The 6125-nt window shown below is 38.8% G+C and overlaps 1 non-coding gene across 1 annotated transcript; it reads left to right on the forward strand.

The window, feature by feature from the left end:
- Positions 1 to 4130: 4130 nt before the first annotated feature.
- LOC117795865 lies at positions 4131 to 4242 on the forward strand. The gene has a single exon (XR_004620013.1). It is a non-coding gene; the product is annotated as a U5 spliceosomal RNA (small nuclear RNA).
- Positions 4243 to 6125: the final 1883 nt, after the last annotated feature.

Below are 6125 nucleotides of genomic sequence, written 5' to 3' on the forward strand. Positions count from 1 at the left end.
GCTCAGGTCATGATCTCAGGGTCATGACATTGAGCCCAGCGTTGGTCTCACTCTCATCGTGGAGTCTGCTTCAGATTCTATCTCCCTTTTCCTCTGTCCCTCCCGCTCATCCCCCCCCCAAAAAATAAATCTTTTTTTTTAAAAAAGATTCCCTCTCTCACTGCTTCTCCCCACTGCTCTCTCATTCTCTTGCTCTCTCCCAAATAAATAAATAAATCTTAAAAAAAAAAAAAAACTCCTGTGGAAATAAAAATATTTTTAAAGGAGTAATCCGGGGGGTGCCTGGGTGGCACAGCGGTTAAGCGTCTGCCTTCGGCTCAGGGCGTGATCCCGGCATTATGGGATCGAGCCCCACATCAGGCTCTTCTGCTATGAGCCTGCTTCTTCCTCTCCCACTCCCCCTGCTGTGTTCCCTCTCTCGCTGGCTGTCTCTATCTCTGTCGAATAAATAAATAAAATCTTTAAAAAAAAAAAAAAAGGAGTAATCCGGGATGCCTGGATGGCACAGTAGGTTAAGCATCTGCATTCAGCTCAGGTCATGATCCTGGGGTTCTGGGACCAAGCCCCATGTCAGGCTCCCTGCTCATTAGAGAGTCTGCTCTCTCTCTCCCTCTGCCCCTCATCCCACTTGAGTCTGCTTCTCCCTCTGCTCCTTACCCAGCTTGTGCCGTCTCTCAAATAAATAAAGAAAATCTTTAAAAAAAAAATAAAGGAGTAATCCTACCATATATTAGAAAATATCTTTAAGCTACAGAAATTAAAACAATGTGTTATCGACACAGGAATACATGACGGATCAAGGGAACACAATGGAACCCAAAAGTAGACTCAAGTGTATTTGGGAAATTAGTATACACTAAATTAGACAGTTGAAATCAGTGGGGGCAAGATAGATTGCTCAATAAAGGCTGTTAGAGCAAGTGGCTAACTATTTCGGAAAAAAATAAAGTTAGACCTCTACCTCATACTTTATACCAAAATGAATTCCAGATGGATTTAAGAAATAAATGTAGAAGCACGGAAGCATGAGAGTTCTAGAAAGAAAATATAGTACTTTGTATAATCCTGGGGTGACAAGGGATTTTTATAGGTTTGACATGAAGCCCTGGAACCAAAAAGGAAAAGATAGATAAATCTGACTACACACGTAAAACACACAAACAGAAGCAACTTTTGTGTGTTCTGTACAGCAAAGCATTGCCACAAACAAGGTTGGAAGACACATAAATTGGGAAAAGACTGGCAACTCTTATGATAGACAACTGATTTCTCCAATATCCAAAGAACTTTTACAAGTTAATAGGAGAAAGTCAATTACTTCTATTGAAAATAGCATAAGAATGGATAGTTGATAAAAGCTGAATAGTCAATAGACATATGATAATATGTTTAACTTCATTATCAGTTAAAGAAATATAAATAAAACCAACAAGGAGATTGTATTTATTGTTTATCAAATTGGTGAAGGTATAAATATATATGATACCCAGAGAACAGATCCTCTCAGCATTTTTGGTAAAGGTATAAAATAGTATAACTTTCCTGAAGGGCATTTTGTCTCATGTATCAACATATTAAATGAACTTACTCTTCATAAGACAAGTAAACCAAAATAATAGGGAAAAATTGGGAAAAAAACCCTAAATGTTAGTCAATAGAAGGCAGGTCCATACTACTGGAATACTATGCAGTCATTTCAAAAAATACATACTTTGGAGGCACCTAGTGGTGCAATCGGTTAAGCGTCCTACTCTTGGTTTCAGCTCAGGTCATGAACTCAGGGTCGTGAGATGGAGCCCGGCGTCCCACTCTGTGCTGGGCATGGAGCTTGCTTAAGATTCTCTCTCTGTCTCTCTTCTCCTTCCAAAAAAACATTTTTTTTTTATAATATATCACGACATATTGGTCAAAAAGAGTGTTGCAGAACCATATTATACTGTAGTATGACCTCATTTTTGTAAAAAAATTAATAACCATATTGCTTACTTTTGTTTGTATCCAAAGTGAAAAAGTCTGGAAGGATACATACCAAATATTAATAGCAGATACTCTTAGAAGGGAGTGGAGAAAATAGAGGGAAAAAACTTACATTTTACTTTGTAGATTTCTGTAGTGGTTGATTTTATTTTGTTTTTATTTAAATTCAATTAGCCAACATATACTAAATCATTAGTTTCAGATGTAGAGTTCAATAATTCATCAATTGCTCTGTAGTGGTTTAAAATGCTTTAAAGCAAGCTTATATTACTTTTAAAATCAAATACAACAAATTGGAAGATTAATTATAAATTATAGAAAATTTGCATCAGGGAATACGTAAAAAGAATATATATTATATCATATATATTATTATATAATGTATTATATATTATATATACATTATCTCCTTCTAAGTCTACAGCTAGATCTCCATAAAATATTGTCTGTTGAAAATGACAGGTACACATCACAATGTACCCCCCATCTCTCTTATAATATTTTCCTTTTTAAAAAAATTTTTTTAAGGATTTAATTTATTTATTTGACAGAGAGAGAGACAGTAAGAGATGGAACACAAGCAGGGGGAGTGGGAGAGGGAGAAACGGGCTCCCCACTGAGCAGAGTGGGAGCCCAATGCCAGGACCCTGGGATCAGAACCTGAGCCGAAGGCAGACCCTTCACAACTCAGGCACCAAGCAACCCTTATAATATTTCCCAAAAAAAACCCCCAAAGTAATAACCAAAAGCCCCAAAGGAGGGAATTTTTATAACCACCCTAAATGTAATAGAGACAGACACACAAAGATGTACATGAATATGACAGTGCATGAACTCATCTATATAATTTCACAACTGTCAGGACAGAAATCAAAACTAAAAATCTTTGAGCACCATTTAATATTTATCATTACCATGTTAAATTATGCCCCAGTGTTTCTATTTGTGATGTGGAAGGAAAATTAGTTATGCCATGTGCTTTCCGTTATGCTCCTGCATGTGTATACACATATATACGGAAGAGAGAGACTGAAGTCTGTGCCAGCGTGGTGGTATTTCTAGGGATTTTTTCTTTTTTTCTTGGGCCTAGTCTATATTGTTTAACCTATCCGTAAGCAGTATTATCTTTTCAAACTGAAAAAAAAAATATTTAAGAAGTGGAAATTAACATAAAATGCGTATTTTTTTTTTAAGTTGGGTTTTTTTAGTAACTGCTCCCAGCATGAGGAATTTCTGTCCATGTTTTCTAATAGTGCCCTGGTCAAAGAATATGTCAAAGTCGTGACCCAAACAACACCCGCTCCCTCAACGTTTGACATTTTCCTTAAAGCCAAAAAGAAAGCTCAAACAACAAAAAATAAATAATCAAGATGGGGGGTGTATGAGGCTGGGAGTACTGGGTAAACAGAAACAGTCGAACTCTCCAGGCATGGTTTGCTCTTAATATCCAGTGAGGCGACCTGCAAACCACATCACCGCAATCCCCGTAACTCCTTTTGAAGATCATGAAGCGTCTCTGACTAGTAGGGAACACAGCTCCCCATCCGGGCTAATCAGATGAAATCCTCCTTTCTCCTCAGTTAGAGAAGTGCAAAAGCCATCCGAAGGACCAGACAAAACCAGACCACACAAGGCCCTCCAACTACTGTTGATTTGGGGATTTTATCTGTACAGCACCAAAACAGCTCCGTAATTGGTGGAATTTACTCAACGGACAAAAATAAAGTTAGTTAGGTATGCCAATAAAATATCAACCCATTAAAGAGTGGAAAAGTTTCAGGGACAATGAAAGAGAGTAAAAACATGGAGAGAAGAAGAATGTTCTCCCTAAAAAAAAAAAAAAGGTGGAAAATTTGGGTACAAGTGTCTTGGTCTAAGCTACTCTTATAAAAACAAATAACTAACTTTGATGTTCAGTTCAAGAGATTGTTATTTTTCTTCTTGTAGTAAATCTAACTAGGTTTCCTAAATCAAACGGTTGTTTTTTATATTATATGCACATACATTTAGTGGGGACAAAAAACCCAAACGTTTATACGAAAGTATGTTGTTTCAGAGTCATACTCATGGCTTAGTGCTCTCAAATGGCTTTTGTGAGCATTAATGTAAGGTTCTCACCATTGGTCGGTACCCCATTAGAAAGTATGATCTCCATACTCTGGTTTCTCTTCAGATGGCATAAATATTTCACCTTTTACTAAAGACTTCCATGGAGAGAAACAATTGAGTCCTTAACCAATTTTTGAGAACTTGCTTGGGAAAAAAAATAAAATAAAGAGTATGATCTCCAGCAAATCTAAAAACAAAAACAGAGGCTCCTGGGCGGCGCAGTCGTTAGGCGTCTGCCTTCGGCTCAGGGCGTGATCCTGGCGTTATAGGATCGAGCCCCACATCAGGCTCCTCTGCTGGAAGCCTGCTTCTTCCTCTCTCACTCCCCCTGCTTGTGTTCCCTATCTGGCTGGCTGTGTGTCGAGTAAATAAATAAAATCTTTAAAAAAAAATTAAAAAAAATAAAAACAAAAATAAAAACAAAAACAAAACGGGTGGGAGACTCCACTCTTAGCCATATTGTCCCCACATACGAAGGCTTTAGGTCTATTCTCCATCCCTATTCCATCCAATTCTACTGAGCCTCAAAGATATGCCACCTCCCCTCAGGAATGCAGAGTTGCAAAGAGGGCTGCTTAAAAAATTTATCCATGGGGCACCTGGATGGCCCAGTTGATTGAGCGTCAACTCTTGGCTCAGGTCATGATCTCAGCATCATGATATTGAGCCCAATGTTGGGCTCTGTGCTCAGCAAGGAATCTGCTTAAGATTTTCACTGCATCTCCCTCTGCCCTCACCCCTACTCTCCCTCTCTCAAATAAATAAATCTTCAAAAAAATTTATCCACAACACAATTATGAAATAGTTAGATTTCTGGTTATGTAGTTACCATGACTGCTGTGAGAAAGAACAGCCCATGGTCTATCCCTCTTAATTGAAAGGCCGTAGGAAGTCAGGCTTCTCTGTGTTTAAGATGTAGAAGGTAGAAGAAATTCTTGTGATAGGCAGGAGGCTAAGAAGTCTGGTCTTTTATTTCTAGCCAGCAATCTTGCTGCATAATTCAAGTTGGAATCTACAGGATCAAAATCTTTATCGCCTTTACTACCAGATGAACAATTTCCATCAGGATATTCCCTAGCTTTTCATTCTTAGACCAGAAGAGGTAAATCACATAACAGTTTGACTTTTCAATATGACAAGAATATTTAGTGAAATATACACTTGTTTTCTAAAAGTGTAGACAAGGGCGCCTGGGTGGCTCAGTTGGTTAAGTGTCTGCCTTCAGTTGAGGTCATGGTCCTGGGGTTCTGGGATCCAATCCCACATCGGGCTCCCTGTTTGGCAGGGAGTCTGCTTCTTCTTCTACCCCTCCCCCCTGCTCATGCTCTCTCTCACTCTCTTGCTCTCTCTCAAATAAGTAAATAAAATCTTTAAAAAAATTGAAGCACAGACAAACTCGCATTGCTATGTCCACACTCTCTCATCTTACACTTCAAACACACTGAAAAAGAGCTGACTGGCATTGTAAGAACACACTGTGGTTGAAGAGGAGTGACATTCATGGGAAGTTCTAATCCTTTCAGCCAAATGACCACTGGAAAATGTCTATTTGAAATCAGGTAGACATTTGGTCGGAAAGCAACGAGGAAGCAGTTAGTATTAATGTTAATTTCATTGTCATGGAAAGCATGGGAAAGCCGGAGGTCAAGGTTCTGGTCCTGGTGCTACCGTTAACACCTATGTAATCATGGACAAGACAAATCACCTCTCTGTGTTTTGGGGTAAGAGGGGAATAATATATTTTATGTGCAAAGACAGGGGATGGCACAGATAATCTCAAACTTCCCTGTCAAAAGCTTTGAGAATCCCTGTTCTCAGCTGAGTTAGCATTTAATGTGATCACAGAATGGTAAAGTTGTTCTTGGCCTGGCTCACAGGGACCAAAAAGCAACAGCAACCAAACTCACCATCACCTACACCATTCACTGAATTCACCATTCAGTATTCACCTGCAAGCTCTTGGCCAAAAGGTGTAGGTAGAGCAGTAGTTCTCAGAGTATAGTCCTGAGACCAAGGGAATCATCACCACCCCTGGACTT

The sequence above is a fragment of the Ailuropoda melanoleuca genome, chromosome 13, assembly GCF_002007445.2.
Source record: "Ailuropoda melanoleuca isolate Jingjing chromosome 13, ASM200744v2, whole genome shotgun sequence".
Taxonomy (NCBI): Eukaryota; Metazoa; Chordata; class Mammalia; order Carnivora; family Ursidae; genus Ailuropoda; species Ailuropoda melanoleuca.